Source organism: Stegostoma tigrinum, chromosome 27 (genome assembly GCF_030684315.1).
Source record: "Stegostoma tigrinum isolate sSteTig4 chromosome 27, sSteTig4.hap1, whole genome shotgun sequence".
In the NCBI taxonomy this organism is placed as follows: Eukaryota; Metazoa; Chordata; class Chondrichthyes; order Orectolobiformes; family Stegostomatidae; genus Stegostoma; species Stegostoma tigrinum.
The window spans coordinates 15,676,384-15,692,323 of record NC_081380.1 but is presented as its reverse complement, the minus strand read 5'-3'; the positions used below and the strand labels follow the sequence as shown (position 1 = coordinate 15,692,323).

The 15,940-nt window shown below is 40.5% G+C and overlaps 1 protein-coding gene across 2 annotated transcripts in view; it reads left to right on the top strand.

Annotated features, from left to right (window-relative positions):
• The first annotated feature begins 11,874 nt into the window (after positions 1 to 11,874).
• mtmr4 (myotubularin related protein 4) overlaps positions 11,875 to 15,940 on the top strand; it is a 171,866-nt gene continuing 167,800 nt past the window's right edge. Inside the window, exon 1 of one of the 2 annotated variants that reach the window (XM_048556834.2) lies at positions 11,875 to 11,939. The gene's annotated coding sequence lies outside the window, so the exon portion shown is untranslated. Of the gene's footprint in view, positions 11,940 to 12,452; positions 12,905 to 15,940 lie in introns of those variants that run through there. The other variant, XM_048556836.2, reaches the window with a different exon arrangement.

Sequence of the window (15,940 nt, the reverse complement as noted above, 5' to 3'; positions counted from 1 at the left end):
GCTGAGGAATGGGGGCCGGGAAGTCAGCGCCAAGGTAGAAGGAAGAGAGTGAGGGCTGTGGGTTGGGTATTGGGGAATGCCAGGAGGAGCAGGAGATTAAGGATATAGGGTGTGTAAGGAAGAAGTTCCCATATCACAGCCTCCCCTCTGTGTTCCCAGTTCATTGCATTCCTCCCTGCATCCATCTCTCCCTCTCTTCCCTTCCCCAGCAACATCCCCCAGTCCCTCCTCCCATTCGCAGCTGCATCCCATTTAAAAACCTGAACCTGTTTAAATACATATGCAAATATTTTGAGTTGTACATAGCATGCATGCACTGGTGTCAGTGAACGCAGCCTCTGAACAGTAAGTCAGAAACTGTATTATTTCTGAACTAGTTGTTCTGTGACTCCTGTGAAGAAGTGAATGAACTCAAAGGAAATGATCAGAGTACTGAACGATTTGGGAAACTAAAGCAATACCTCATAAAATCCTGAGATGTGGGACTATTGAACTGTTGTTCCCAGCATTTCTCCTTTCCATCAATAACGCCAAATATTTTTCTGTCTATGTTCATCCATATTTGTGTATCGGGGTGTTTTAAAAAAGGGGATTGGAGTTTTAACTGGAACACTTAGATGTCAATAATTCATAGCTGTTTACCTTTCGTTAGATTCTGTTTACTTGTAATAAATAATTATTCTTCTTAATTACGGAAACCTAGTCCAGGTTTTCTGTAAACTTAAATCTATCAGACAGGTAAATTGGGGACTTTGAGAATTTATTTAAAATTCTGTTATTCTTCGGTAACAATGTGTTACACTAGGGAGGTGTAACAACTGGAGTAAATCCCTATATTCCTCTTGTTCCTGCTTGCAACTCCAACTGGCAAAAGCTATAATCACTCTTTTCTGCTCTTGAACCTGTGACAGCACCAGTCCTGGACCAAGAAAACGAGTATTGGTTTCCGGTATGAAATGGAGTTGAAAATTTGGGTAGCCAAAACATGTGATGAGACAGATTCTGTCCTAAAGATGCAAGAGGAATCTTCATATGCTGGGGTCCAAGTCCCTCTGAACATTTTGTGAAGTGTCACACCTTGTATATTCTTTCCCAACTGCTCCTTAAGTATTCTCCAATTTTCTCAGCAAATTATGGAGGGGAATCGACAACTTTGGGTAGCCTAACAGAAACCTCTTACAGGAACCAGCTTGATGACACAGTTCACTTCCTGTCTTCAACCTGGACCACTCCTCTACAGCTTGGATATTGTCATCGTCAGGAATAATGCCTTTCATGGTAATGAAGTGCTCAAGGTGCTGTATTTTTTGCTGTCTGGTTTCAGAAACAAGTCAGAAACAGGAGAAGTTATAATGGGGAACAAAGAGATAATTAAATACATACTTTAGCTATATCTTCACAAAGAGTACACAGTTAACATAATCTTGGGGAACACAGAGTCTGGTAAGAGTGAGGAACTGAAGGACATCAATATTAGTAGGGAAATGGTGTTGTAGAAATTGCTGGGATTAAAGGCCAGTGAATCCCTGGAGTATTTACATAGGTGGTCCTAGAAATTGTAGTTGCATTGGTGGCTGTCTTTCAAGATCCTGTAGACTCTGGAATAGTTCCTCTGGATAGGAGGAGTGTTCCTGTACCTCACTATTTAAAAATGAAGGTAAAGAGAGAACTGGGAATTACAGATTGGTTAGCCTGATATCATTAGTGGGGAAATGAGTCCATTATAAAAGGTCTAAAAGCAATGCACTTGGAATACAATGGCAGTATTGAACAGAGTACTGCAGAGATGTTATTACTTGGACCCCAGTTATTCACAGTACATATTAATGTATATTGTTTGGGTCTCCTTAACTGAGGAAGGATGTTCTGGCTTTACCAGGCTGAGTATGGGATAGCAGGACTGATATGTAAAGGTTGATTAGGATTATATCCGCAATGTTTTGGAAGAATGAGGGGGAAAGCCTTGTAGATACCTATAATTTATAAGGGGAATAGACAGGGTAAACTTAGGGAAGAAATTTCTGATGACCGGGTAATCCAGAATCAGGGTTATAGTTTAAGGGTATGGTATCAGCCAGTTAGAACTGAGGTTAGGAGAAATATCTTCACATCAAGAGTGGTGAACCCTGGAATTCTCTGACACATAAGTTGGTTGAGCTGAAAACATTGAATGGTTTCAAGATGGAGTTAAATATAGTTCTCAGGGGTTAAGGGTTCAGAGGTTTTGAGGAGAAAGTAGGAACAGGCTACTGAGTTGGATGATCAGCCATGATTGTACTGAATGGTAAAACAAATGGCCTTCCCTTACTCCTACTTTTAATGTTTGACTTTCAAACTAAACTGCAACAATTGGTCTAATACGCTGTCTAATCTTTCAAGGGATTCCTTGAATGCTTTCTCCATAACAGTCTTTAGGCTGTGCATCCCAATGACAGGCAGACTGTGGTAAACATTGTGGTGTTCACCATTCACCTTGGGAAACATGGTGTTTGTGTTCATCTAGTCCGTGCCTGTAATCCTCAGATAAGTATGTTTACCAGTAAATGTGATTCTGCTATTGGAATTCATTTATTTAATAACCTGGACTGTACTAAGAGGTACATCAAAAACAAATTGAAGATTGTTTGTCAGGCTCACAGAGAGACGCATGTGTGTGTGTGCTGGAAGCTACACACAAGTACACAGTTTCATAGGCAAATGGAATTTGTACACATTGTGCCTTTTTTCAAAAAAGTGTTCATGCAGACAGCCAATTGCTGCTGCATCACCATGGTGACACCCTAACCAATCAGAAACTACCTGCCTGGTCTAAGAATTAAGATTGACAGTAACTGTTTTTGTTGCTTTTCCATGCCAATGATGGTTCAATCAATGAGCACCCTATTCTCTCACAATCTAAAATATTAACCCTTTTTTCAAGTCTGTTTATTGCATCCTGGTTCCAAGGAGTGCAAGACAAGACTACTTATTGACTGGCAAGGATTTGGTACCTAAGATTGAGAAAGCATTACAAGTTCTCAAAGTTGCAAAATATTTCTGCGGTCTCGATTTAGCCCATGGTTTATAACCAGCTACCCATCATTGAACCAGACATTACGAAGATGGCATTCTGAACAGATACAGGGGGACTTCATGAAGAACTGAGAATACTGTTTGTGTTCTGTGATGTCCTTGCCACCTTCACGTGTGTACTAAATAAACCTTTTTTCAAGTTTAATTTTGAGTTTCTCCTTGTGTAGCTGGACATTGTACTCAACTTCAATTTTCCAAATGCCCTTTTTTTTAAAATAACCTTGATAACCTGCCCATTTTCTTACGATCACATTGGTCTGAGGTTGTCAAAACCATCAGATTTAAATTCAGAGACAGTAGGGGCTGCAGATGCTGGAGAATCTGAGATAACAAGGTGTAGAGCTAGATGAACACAGCAAGCTGAGCAGGAAGGCTAACCTTTCAGGCCTAGATGCTGCTTCAGAAAATAAAGGCCCAAAAAGTCAGCCTTCCTGCTCCTCTGATGCTGCTTGGCCAGATTTAAATTCAATAGGCTTTCAATTGCTAATTGTTTGGTTTAAATTAATTGGCTGAATCCAGCTAATTGCCAAAACATCAAAACAAGCCTCAGGTTTCCAATCACACAGCCAATTGATACATGTTTCCATTTTCCAACGGGCTGTATATCTTCAGCTACATACAGACACAACTTTGGTATAAATCTCTAAGCTTAGAAAAGCACTTTATCTCTGAAAGGGACCACAGAATTTTTTAAAAAACAAGTTCTAGCTACCTGCCGTGAAATTCTACACAACTTCTTAACAATACCTATCATCACATTAGCATTGAAACTCACATCACATTACTCATTTGTGGGAAAGGAATAAAGTATTTTTGGCTTGATGGCAACATGCTGTTAGTGGAGTAAACCACTTGTGAATTTACTGCACAGTTGTCAATAGCAGCTATCCTCATTAGTTGTTCAAATTTTTGAGATATCTTGCCCTTCCAGGATAATCTGCAGTACATTGAGCCAAAGGTCATGAATATGGGCTCTTTCATGAGTTTTCATGATGTACAATAGGTGACAATTGGATCAAGGTATCCGTAAAAATCTGGGGATTGTTTTGATGGGGCCTATTTTATTGGCAATCTTGTGACTGTCCATCCACCCTCTATGTGAGTTTGACATGAAGATTTTACAGCTTGGCTCAATGGGAATCCAAATGCATATATTGACCAGTTTACTGTAGATAGTGTTTGAGAAGCTATTTTCAAACTTAACAATTAATACATTAAGGAAAGGGGCCTTGTTTGATTGCTCCATTTCAAAGTTAAATTTGACTGCAGCATAGATTTTATTAAGCTGTGTGAAGAAATGCTTTCAGGCAGCTACAGATTGAAATATTGTAAACATGTCATCCCCATATTGGATGTAAGATAGGACAAATCCTATCATATGTATCACGAGGCAAGGTTATCACCCTTATGCGAGTTCAACAAGCTTCTCCACAACTTGCCCTCGAGTGTGGCTGTTTGGTCATGTGCACTGGCTGGCCCTCAGGTCCCTTGAAGATAAACCTGGAAACATCATTGAGTGTAGTGTGCGTTTTGTGGCAAACAGATAACATGAGACTTGAACCCACTGTTTTGTTACAAGTTTTGCCTTTCATTCTTTGATTCCAAATTTCCTGGTACAGATCTGTTTTCAACTCATCAAATTGGACCTCCCTAATTTATTTGTTTTACTTTGCATTGCTCCTTCCCCCCTCTCTTTCCTCTTTATACCTAACATTTTAATCCACCTCATTATGTTTGGAATTGTCCTTGCGGCTCACTGTGTGCACTACCCAAGATACTCAAAAACGATGTCCCTTTACGTCCTATTCTATTATGACTCATTCCGCCAAATCACAATTTGCTGTACCTCCTTCTTCATTGTGCCAGAAACAAATAGACCAAGAAAGTAATCCTTGTTACTTTTCTTAAACTCTTCCCCTTCTCAGTTCTGACAAAGCATATAAAGTTATGGTCCAAGCGCTTAAAAAAGGGGAGGCAACGGCCTGATCGTGTTATCACTGGACTGTTAATCCAGAGACCCAGGTAATGGTCTGGGGACCGGGATTTGAATTGTGCCATTGCAGATGGTGGAATTTGAATTCAACGAAAAATCTGGAATACATGTGACTCCAGATGCACAGCAATATGACTTAATCCGAACTGCCCTCTGGGCAATTAGGGATGAGCAATAAATGCTGGCCTCACCAGTGACACCCACATTCCATGAATGAAAAGAGATTAAAATAGTTAACTGATTGCTTTTAACTCGTGCAGACATGATGGGCTGATAAGCCATTTTCTGTGCTGCAGACTTCTAAAACTCTAGGTCTCCTTTAAAATATCAATAGGCTTGACACCATTGATGAAGCAGCTGACGATGGTTGGACCTCAGTCACTACCTTGAGGAATTCCTGCAGTGACCTCCCCAGACTCAGATGAGCGATTTCCAACAACTACAAACTTTTTCCTTGTATGAGATAATCCCAATAAAAGGAAAGTTTCTCATTGTCTTCAATAGTGCTGAGGGTCATTAATGCCATAATCTGTGAAATGCTGCCTTGATGTCTAGCACAGCCTATTTTGCGTCAGCTGCCTCTGGAGATGCTGCAAAAAGACCTGTGGAATATTTCTACAATTTTTAAGTTTCATCTCAGCTTTCCTGTTTAAGATCCATAAAGGCCTGATGATCCAAATGTAGTGACATGTCAGTGGTGAACTTGGCTGAACTACAGAAGATAACAAAGCAAAGTGGCAAGAACTCCCAAATAGTAAGAACAAAGAACAGCTTGCAAAAATTTGGTAGTTGTCAAAACCAAACGTGACAAGTAGTGAGGAGAGCTTTGGCATGAGAAATAGAGCTTGCAGAGAAATAGAGTTTGTATATTGCACATCAGTAACACGATCACTGTCACAGCTTCAACCTGACTGAGCAAATTACAAGCCATCTGTGAGAAGCAGCATGGGGTCAAACTCTCCTCAGACTGTGTAAAGATTACATCTGTTAGTTCCTGGAAAATGGCCACCCAAATTGCTGTACAGCAACACAGCCAGAGTAAGAGGCTACAAATGATACAGAATAAAGCAACAGAAGTTGCAAAATGCCCCACATTTTATCTGCTTAATCTGTCCTAAGAACATTTGTGCACTACAATATAATGGTAGAGGGACTTCTGAACATCTATTGATACTAACTCCAGTGCTGATACTTTCAGAGATAATTGTCACAGAAGGGTGCCACAATGGTTCGCACTGCTGCCTTACAGTGGCAGGGACTAAGGTTCAATTACAGCCTTGGGTGATTGTCTGTGTGGAGTTGGCATGTTTTCCCTGGCTCTGCATGGGTTTCTTTTTGGGTGCTCCTTCCATATTCGAAAGATGTGCAAGTTAGGTGGATTGACCAGGCTAGATTGCCCTTGTTTTGAAGGATGTCCAGGTTAAGTAGGTTTTCCATGATAAATGTGAGGTTATGGGGATAGGGTTGGGGGAGTGACTCCCTTCTGAATGCAAAGCTCTCTGACCATCTGGTATGCTTCAATTAAGTTACCTCTTCCCCTTGTAAACTCCAATGGATACATGCCTGGATGTACAACGGTCTGTAATGGGAGAACCAGCCTGGTTCTCAACACAAGGATCCATTAACAAACACATAGAAAGAGACCCTGTATACAGACCGCTGCTAAAACAACAGAAACGGAAGCAACAAGACCATCACACCAGAGGATCATACAAACCCGGAAAGAAACAGAACACCAAAGCTTCAATTAGAGGTCACGCTGATGATGTTGCCTAGAAATATAACAAAATGTCTGCAACACCACAGAACAACCAGCTCAGTGAGCTAACGAGCAACTGCAGATATCATTGAGGTTAATATATCAAAGATTAAATCAAGCTTTTTGTTTATAGGTTCTGAGCCCAGTGTGTTTCTCAAGAGTTACAAAGAATTTGAACAAAGATGGATGATTATTATAGAAAATAGTTGGATGATATTTTTCTGATGTGCTTTCAAGGGACCTTTCTAAAAGTTTGGTGAAAATGTCTGGCACTATTAAAGCTTTAAACATTCTGAATTGCTGTTTCTGATTTAGCGATTGCACAAAAACTTGGAGAACATTTGTGGAGCTCTTGAAGAAGCACCCAAGTATCTGTTTATAAATACAAATATGTGAAGTAGGAGCATGAGTAGACTATCCTGTCCTTCAAAGCTGCACTGTCACGCAATAAGATCATAGCTGATCTGATTACTCTGCATTCCACCTAAACTTTCCACCTCTTTCTTACCAAGAATCTATCTACCCTTGCCTTAAAAATATTCAAAGACTCTGTTTCCACTGACTTTTCAAGAAGCGAGATCCAAAGAATCCTGGACCTCTGTGAAGAAAAATACTCCTCATCTCTGCCTGAAATTGGTAACCACTCATTTTCAAACATTCTTCTAGATTCTCCCACTAGGGGGAGCTCCCTTTTGAATATCCAGCCTGTCCAAGCCTTTCCATTTGATATGGCTATGTTCATTTGTGGGGTCTCATGTCAGAAGATGGAAGATAGAAGAGTCTTAAGACTTTTATAAAGTCAGTCCACTTATATTTAAAACTGAGTATTTGGTAGAAAGATTTAATAAGGCTAAAGAAATGCAAAGGGTGTCCTTTGTGTTTTGGGCCATGCAAGGTGGAAAAACTTCTCAGCCTGTGAAGAAGTTGGGAGCTTCAATCTTCGCTGCAGAATGTGGGAAAGCCACCAGAAGGCAAGCGCCCACCGGTTTGATTGGTTAGAAAGGCAGGAAAAAATCTCAGGAAGCCGTACAGAGATATGGCATAAGTATTTAACACTATTTGAAGTTTGGAAGAAGTAACATTGGAACCTTTTTCATTGTCTCAATGCCAGTCACGCAGAACAAGCTTTTGATTGTTTGTGAGGGCAGGCCTGCAGTCTAACTGTAGGCTCAGTCTTGATCAAAAGGGCTCCTATAGACACAGCAATCCTGGGAAGAGCATTGTGCTTAAACACGTATCAGAAGTTAACTATTAACAAGGAGGGTATCTAGACATTGGTTCCAGCAAGTCTGGAAGAAACCCTATATTCAAGCAGAAGGCAGGTGTTGAATGGTAATTGAGGCCTTGGGAAAAGATGGACAGTGTCTCAGGGTGGAACCATAAAGTTGGTTTTTGATTTGTGATTTCAGTGGAGATGAGCTTAGCTCCTGATGAAGATTTGAAAGCTCCTTGACTAATCTCCCACACCTACTTTTGGAAGGCCAAAGAGTAGAAATCTGAGTAGAAGTATTACCAACTTTACTTGAGTGAATTGAGAATGTGGCCCTGATCAATGGTTCAAGAAATTCACCCAAGGAATCCACATCAATGCCTGTGAAACAATGTCATGAAAGCTATTAAAGTAACCTGAACTGTTTCGTTAATTTATTTTATTTATTTTTTAATTGTGTGTTTGTGTCTATCTTTTATGTAAATGGGGACTGAAAACAAATGTATTAGTGTTAAAGCATAGACATTAGTTGGATTACCTTGTTCAATTTTTCTCTGCTGAAATTATTGTGTATTTAGTAAATTTTTATGTCTTTTGTTTGAGTTAAAAAACCACTACCTGGAATTAATTATTCACAAATTCTGGGGCTGATTATTCAATAGTCTGGTTAGAAACTATTGGAGGTCTTAATTTTTAATTTTTCTATGTTGCAAATACAGAAAGGCTGATTTAGCTTGGCCATCTGTCTCCATGTCATAGCAATAACATAATACAGTTTTGCTATTTAACTGAAAAGTTTTTTGGAAGAATTTCATGTGGTATTGCCACGATACAACATTTTAAAACTAGCAAAGGAAACACTACAGCATTGTGATATTACGGAAGTATTTAGACTTCAGGATGACTGAATTAAAACAGCATTGATTTGATGCAAGAAAATAAGCTTAAAGACAACAGATTACAAGTAGCACTGAGATGCTATAGATTTAACATTAATAAGAAATTGAAGAAGATATAATACCTCCAAAAAGATTTTATGTCAGAGATGGGCTAAACATAACAGGATTGGACACAATTGGAAACAATTCTTGAGATATAGAATCTCATTAAAAAATCTGAAGCCAAACAAATTCACAAACTATTATATGCAATATGTTATATATTGAACAGGTAACAAAACTTCTTAGGGATGGACCGTCCCCTTCTGTGGCTAATTAGAAAGGTTAAAGGTAATTTTGAATAAAAAGGAAAATCATATAATTGTGCAAACATTGGTGGTAGTTAAATAGATTAGGCAGAATATAAATAAAATGACAACATATTAATGCAGAGGGGGTAGTGGGGTGGACGTAAGAGCAGAATTAGAGTATGAGAGAAAACTATCCATATGAAAGCATATATAGTAAGAGTTTCTGTAGATATTTTAAAAAAGAGTTAACAAAGTGGCCTCAAACAAATTGCATATTGAAAATAAAGCACTGGTAGCGAGTTTTGAGAAGATTTGTAGCTCAGGTTGAGGTTCTGGACGTGAGTTTGCTCGCTGAGCTGGAAGGTTAGTTTTCAGACGTTTCGTCACCATTCTAGGTAACATCATCAGTGAGCCTCTGAGGCTCACTGATGATGTTACCTAGAATGGCGACGAAACGTCTGAAAACTAACCTTCCAGCTCAGCGAGCAAACTCACATCCGTAAAGCACTGGTAGATGAACTGATCAATATTTTCCACAAATTTTCACTATAGAGGATATAAGTGACATCCCATTTGCATCTATAAAACAAATGGAAGGAAGAAAATCACAATCACTGGAGAAGTGAGACGGAGTAAATTGTTGAAGCTGCAGGCTAACAGTGACTAGGATTTGACAGACTTCATCCTAAGGTCATAAAAGTAACATCTAATTAGATAGTTAATGCCAGATCTTCACCTTTCACTTATTTATAATTAATGAATCTTGTTATAATATAATTGTACCTGTGTATGTGTGTGGTAATTTATTGTGCCAGTTCAATAATTATCCAGGATAAAGCAGTAATTTTGTAAAATACCATATTTTTAACTGCCTAGTTTTTTTGAGATTAATTATTAAAAGGAATCGCCCAAAATCTCTGATTTAATTGGATATGTTCAGAGGGATTCATATGAAAAGAAATTACTCATTGGATTCTTCGATTTCCCAGGCAATTCCCTCAGGGTCTGCTACTTCAGGATTCTGCAAAGTCCCAATCGTGATGTGCAACCTGTATCTACACAGTACCTCAGAGCAACACATTAAATGCAAAATGTAAATCATTTCTCTCTCTCTTTGTTCCTGTATCCAGTTTTTATGTTAGGCTGTTGTCATGTCTCTCACTGATGTTTAGACTTATTCCTTGAGATTTATTTACCTGAGCGCCAAGTTCCAATACATGAAAGACAAATTTCTGTGTCTTTGGTGAAGGTAGCTGAACAGTACAAAGAGTGCCTGTCATTTCCACAGATAGTCAAGGAGGAAGATCCAAACTCACACTATATGATTGAACCTTTATTTCCATTTCCAAATTTTTTTTACAGTTAATACTGTGGTAGTGACAGTAACAAGGTCAACCAGCTGGACGCCATAGAATATGGGTTCCCTGTTTGGGGCTGTTATTCTGGTCCAATCAGGGAACCCTGGCCGACAGTTAAAAAGGGTGTCAAAGATGCTGACACCCTCGTGCCTGACTCTGTACGAGGCAGTGTAGTAGTCAGATTGTTCACATATAAAGAAAGAGTGACTGGTGATGAAATACTGGCCTCTGTGAAATTAATTCAAAATGTATGTAAGTGTTCCAATTATTCAAGAAATGCTACATATTTGTTTAGCATTTTTAAAAATCACAGAAACAGACCTTGTAGCACAACAGGTAGAAGAGTCCCGACATAAATTGTCAACTTTCCTGATACTCTGATGCTGTCTGGCCAGCTGCGTTCCTCCAGCTGCACACTTATCTCTGACTCCAGCATGTGCAGTTATTACTATCTCCAGGTTTAGGTCTGTGTTTGTGCTCTACAGGTTCCTCCCCACACCCGACTTTATCTTCCCTGAACGTACTAACTCCCTAACAGGTTACATCATAATAAGTATCATATGTTCCAATCGACAAAGGGAAGGAGGGAGGCATGATGAACGAGGCTAGGAGGGTGAATGCTGGGGGAAGGAGAGGAGTAAAGAAAGGGGGTGGATGGGAAGAGGGAAGGGAAACAAGAAGACAGGAAACGAGATAGGGAGGGAAAGAGTGTGTGGGTGGATAAGAGAATAGGGTCGGGCGAGAGAGTGTGTGGGTGGGGAATAAAGAGGATAGGTGGGTGGAGAGGATGAGGCGGGGAGACAGTGTGTGGGTGGTGGAGAGATTGTAGGGGGAGAAAGAGGGTGGTGGGAGAGGGGGAGAAAGTGGGGGGAAGGTGAGAGGAGAAGTCGAGCTTGGGGAGAGGGTAAATTGAGGGAATGGCATAGCTAATGGACGAAACCGGATTAGAAAGAGGGTAAAGGTTACACAGGGTGAAGATACTACGCATAGGAAAATGGGCAGGTGCAGAATCGCCACCAGATGGAGCACCCGGCATATTTGATTGGTTGCTGCTTGCCGCGCTGTGCATTTTGATTGGGTACAAGTTAAAACACATGATCGTCAATTATATAGGGGTGGCGACCAAATGGGAAAGAAGCGTTTCTGATTGGTTACCAGTGGGATGCTTCCATCCCATTGGTCAACGTGACCAGTCGGCCTCTGCTTGGTATGAGTTGATCTCTGATTCGTTTGATTCCCCAGGAACGTGCGTCTGCGCCCTTCTGATTGGCTGGGGTCCGTCCTGCATCGGATCTTTGTACTGATTGGTAGGCTTGTGCCAGTCGCCATGTTGTGTTGCTGAGGGGAAGGCGGAAGCTGTAAGTAGAGAGTAATAGGAATGGTGTAGACTGGTACGGGAGGCGTATGCTGGAAGAGGGGAAAAGGGAAAGTGAAAAAGCGACGGACGGAAGGGAGGGGCAAAGATGGAGAGAGGGCTTGAGGGTAGAGCGGGGAGAGTAAGGGAGAAGGGACGGGGGTGGGGCGGAGCGGAGGGGGTGGGAACGAGGGAGGAGGTGATTGTGTGAGAAATGTGATTCTGAGGGCTTGGGGTAGCGGGAGGCGGAGAGGATTATATGGAGTGGGGAAATGAGATTGTTTGAGTACTCTGTCGGAGGGGGGTGCAGGGGAGTAGGGAGGGGTAAAAGGGGTTAGAGAGTGGGCAGCAGCGGACGAGACTATATGGTAGGGAGAGGTCAATGGAGTGGAGTGGAGTGGGGTGGTGTGGAGTGGGGAAAAGGGGAGGGTGGAGAGAGGCGTGGGAGGGGTCAGGGGAGGGTTTGGGGAGGTTGTATTGGAAAGATTATACAGAGGATTTCCAGATGATTAGGGGCAGTAGAAAGCAGTGAGGGTAATATGTTGTGGGGAGCGGAGGGAGCATGAGAGATTTTTAGAGTTCTCTCTTGAGTATTTAGGTATAGTGTGCAAGTTGTACGCAAATATCTTTAACACAATGGCTCTGAGTATAACGCAGTGTAGTGTTTGATTATTTTGAACCTATGTTGATAATAACAAAGTGATGATTCTCTCTCAAAGCTCTTACTGCATGTTACTTGGCAGTGAAGGACTTTCTGTGCAACCTGTGCTTCGAAATGCTGGAGGCCTTTTGTTTTGTGAGGTGTTGTCAAAACAATACTGGGGATTTCATGTAGCTGTTATAGTGGTGGTAAATTTTTCAATTTGGCTAAAAGACTGCTGCTGCGCTAATCCAAGCAATTGAAGGGTGTTCAGATCGATTTGTGATCCATACCATTTGGCGGTGATCAGGCATTTTGGAGACTAGGAAGTAAGCACTCTCTCCAGAATACCATTCGTCTCAAGCCTCTATTTTACAAGATGAGGCATTTGTGTGGAATGTTCAATTGAGTGTCTGGTTGGATTGTTCTATTTGGAGGGGAGAAGGGTAAGAGTTAATGTGAAGTCGTTTTCAAATTCATGATGGAGCTGGATTGAGGAGATAGGGAAAGATTGTTCCTGCTCATAAAAGAAGTAAAAATGAGAGGATACTGATTTTAAAGCTGTATGTAAAAGAAACAAGTGATGTGATGGGGGAATAAATACATTCATCTGATTGCTGAGTGGTTTGGATCAATCGACGGCCTGGAAGTATAATAGATATGTGTTAACGTCAGGGCAGGTGGGCCTTGAACCCATACTTGCTGGCCCAGATGTATCGATGCTGCCACTGTGCCACAAGACCTCTACAGAAAATGTGGCAAGGGCAGGCTCACTTGAGGTATTCAAAATGGCATAGAATGTGCAAGGATATGGGGAAGAGCAGGAGAATGCCACCTAAATACGATGCTTGGAAATGGTACACAGGCAATGGGCGAAATAGTATCCTACACCATAATGTTTCTCTGATTTTTGTGAAGTATTGAAATCCATTGTTCAGTCCAAACCTGCATATTTCATGTCTATGTGCTACAAGACCTGGATGCTTAATTATCTCGGATATTGCAAATAGAGCTGAGCACAATGCGCAGTACGCACTTTCTTGATTTCATGGCAAAAGGAATGAAACTCGGAAGGCGGTTGGACCCTGGAAGTTCCTCAGTTAGGAATCTGGGAGTATGTATCTCAAGTTATCAGGATCTGCATGTTAATTTACATTGAACTTCAATGCACATTGTACAAGGCCAATGGCTTTGATGTTTATAAATTACATGATGCTGTTATTAATGTACATTTTGCCTCAATTATTAAGAATATGCAAAATAATAACAGCCAGTAAATGAATAAAATATATAGGATCACGTGACAATGCTTGAGCCCCTTTTTCTGTTAAGTCTGTTTGATGCAACCACATTTTATTTATTTTCTATTCAAATTGGTTATACAGTGAAATATGCTTTAGTTTTCCTTTAATGTTAAACTAGTTGATAGTACTGAGCAACAATCCAGATGAAATGTGGACATATCTTCAACAAGAAAGTGACTGTGTTATGGGATACTTTGGATTTTCAGCAACAGCAATGAAAACAGCTTTGCAAAATTGTAATATTTGGAATGTGCACTTAGTGGTGTATTCATTCAAGCGTTAGCATCAAAATGTCTCCAATGACATTTTCCTGAACTTGGATTTAAGGGAGATGTTGTGAACTCTCTGATTAGCTTTGGGACTGACCTGGCAGTTTAAGCTTTCATGACCAAATTGCTGTTCTGTTAGCTTTGTTCACATGCCAAGAATCAGTGATCAGAAATAAAAACATCTCACTCCTCATGCTCCCTCAATCTCATAGAGGAATAAAGCATCAGATACCTCAAGTGGGTGCGTGAAGCATTGAATGTCCAATTCGTTTAGAAAAATGATGATATTTCTACTTCCTGTGGATATTGACTGACTTGTGTTTCAGTGTGTGTTATCTCTTTTCTGCCTGTTCTGGTTCTCAAATAGAAGTCACAGCCTTGCTGCCTTCATGCAAGATTTTTTGAAAAGTTGCCACGTCTATTTCTGACTGCTGCTATCAGTCTTCGGTTGTCTTAAGACTAGGCACTGACTCTGGAAATCAAAAGTATTGTTATTAATGTCAAGCTGGGGAATGGGTGTGTCTTTAAAGTATGACTTCAGTTGAAGTAACGGGCCCTGAACAACCTAAAGCATATCGAGGAGGGTGATGTTGTGAATCCTTGCAGAAAAATGTATCCCCAAAGGGGCAGTGATGGCTGTTACAAGACATTCAGTTAGAGAAATAAAATGATTTTTGCAAATCATGTTTTCAAATTGAAGATGTATGGATGTTTTTGCTGTAAGTGAATGGCAAGTTCTGTCATTATTGGCTGTATTTTGAGAAGTGTGGTAATTGTTGAAAAAAGGAATGTTTGAGGTTTTTGACTTGCACTTCTCAGGATAGATATAAGAACCAAATCTCAAACAGAGCAACATACTGCACAAGAGAAATGTTGATTTTAGTCTCTGGCCAAAGCTTTGCTATGGAGAGTGCACCAGGGAGCTGTTGCCCCTGTGTTTTGTTTTTAATTGCAGATGTTATGCCATATGCAGAATGTCATATTTTAATTCAATAGCATTCTGTCAATGAAGGGTCTCACCTGTGTTGCTGCTGCATTGCAGCAGTTTGAATTGGTGTCAGGCCTGCGTGTGAGCAAATGGCTGAGCCATATTCACAAAGTTGTTGATGGTCTGATAACAGAGGAGAAGACGGTAAGCTCAGGTGGCTGGACTGCTGGTTTACAATGCAGAGTGACTTCAAAAATATGGGTTTGGTTTCCATCCCAACAGGTTACCATGAAGATACCACCTTCTCAACCTTACCCCGAGCCTGAGATGTGAACCTTCAGGTTAAACCCGCTACCAAATGTCTCTCTAATGAGAGAGCAGCTATTTAGTCCTGTGGGTGTTACGGGACCATGTGGATATTATGTGACTTGTACAGCCGAAGGAATCTTAACACATATATTCACTGATGAAGGGTTTCAATAGACAAGAGACTCCTTTTGGCAATTTTCTCAACTAGTCCATCAAGGAAAGAGAATTGCTTCGATTGTTGTCCACTAAAGGTTAATTTTTAAAGGCTGGAGCCCATTAAAGTTTGAGAAGATTCTATATGGAGCCACAGATTCAAATATAGTAAATGTATCTCTTACATATCAGAAATTTGCAAAGAATGAGAGGTGACCAATCGATTTGCCTTTTTAAATTTCTGTAAACATTTGGTGGGATCATGAAACAAAAACAGAAATTCCTAGAAAATCTGTCGGTCTGACAGCACCTGTGGAGGTTCAGTGACCCTCATTCAGAATGGACAGTAACTAGGAAAAGGACACTTTTCATGCAGAAGACGGAGTGGGAGAGAATAAAGGA